Source organism: Balaenoptera acutorostrata, chromosome 2 (assembly GCF_949987535.1).
Source record: "Balaenoptera acutorostrata chromosome 2, mBalAcu1.1, whole genome shotgun sequence".
NCBI classification, from domain to species: Eukaryota; Metazoa; Chordata; class Mammalia; order Artiodactyla; family Balaenopteridae; genus Balaenoptera; species Balaenoptera acutorostrata.
In genome coordinates this window covers 32,764,974-32,766,545 of record NC_080065.1, presented here as the reverse complement: position 1 = coordinate 32,766,545, position 1,572 = coordinate 32,764,974, and positions in this window count along the sequence as shown.

Genomic DNA, 1,572 nt, shown 5'->3' with positions numbered 1-1,572 from the left:
CAACCTTGTTTGTCTTAGACCTCCCAGCCTACCACTGTGGTTGGCACAGAGCAAGCTTTCCATAAATAATTGTCAAGAAAATGGAAGGGGTAATGCTTACAGAGGTGCTTTGAAAAATCACAAAAGTGCTGAGCAAATCTAAGGGTTTATGGGACTATAGTCATTGCTAGTGATTCAGAGAAAAGCACTGGAAAGTACAACACTGAACTAGTCTGATTATCATTAGGCCTCTAAGCCAACAGATAAGGTCTATTAGTCCACTATTTAAAACTCACTTCACAGGCATCACAAAATAAAACCAAAAAGAAAATTTTAAAAATTAAAAGCACTTAATCTCCCCCCAAACAAACTAAAAACACAACAAAGAAAAAAGGCAAAACATAAATGACAACAAAGAGGACAAACTCCCAAACAACAATATCAGTCCTGGACTGATGTCCTTCTTGGTCTGTGTACACCCGGAGTGGCGATGGGGGTGGTATGGGGGCCTGTGTAGAGGAATCGGCTGCCCTCCCCTGAGTTGAGACTGCTTCGCTGCCTTGACTTGGCTTGAGACAGCCTTTAAAAATGTATCTGGACCAAGAAATGCAAGAGGACCCATGTCAGATGTTCTCTATATCTTCGGGAACATGGCCACAGTCGGCTCACTCACTGCATGGGCTTGTAATTCCTTCTCCCTGAAGTTTTGTGGCAACATTCCTGGTGATAGAAATCAGGATGGTGGATGGATTTGGGTTGGGGAGTCTCTACACATATAGAAACGTTATCTCCTGGCTCATGGCTCGAATGCACCAGTGTCCTGAGTCCGTAACAGGTTCTTCCATCATCGATGGATGCCACTGGGTGGGAGGGGCAAGAGGATCATGCTCTTGGTAACTAAAAATAGAAATTCCAGGCTTCTAGCTGATTCTCTCTTGAGCACTTTATCAGAAAAATGGAATAAAATGGTGTTTGTGGCTCTGTCTTACCTTCTCCATTTTTTGTAGACATGGCTGGCCATGATACTTCGTATGTCGTGAGACCATTCCCATCGCCCCCTGTCTTCCTTGTAGCCTTTTCAGTTCGGGTGACCATAGGTCCCCATTTGCCTGGGACAGTCCCGGTTTACACTTGTTGTCCTGGAGTGATTATTTATAACTTCCCCTTTCACTTGCAAAAGTGACCCAGTTTGGACAATACATTATACAGTCACTCTGTTCTAAGTGAGGTTTGGCACTGGAGAGTGGGACAGTCCCTAGTTAAGAGGAAGGCACATGACTTGGAGGAGACTGCAGTAAGACTCCTGGGCAGCAAATCTTGATTCTATTCCTTGCTGAGTGGGGAACATGGATAAGCTAATTTAAGCCACAGTTTCATCATCTGTAACATAGAGAATAATACTAATCGCGCCCACCTCCCAGGATTATTGTGAGGATGCAGTGCGAACAGATGTGTAGAGCACGCTGCACGGCATTGTGTACATAGTGAGTCCTGACAATGGTATCTATTATTCTAATTCTCCTCTCCTTCTTTCTTCCGTTGCTCCCTTTTGCCCTCCCCACCCCTCCATCTTTTCCTCCACCCTTTCTTTCA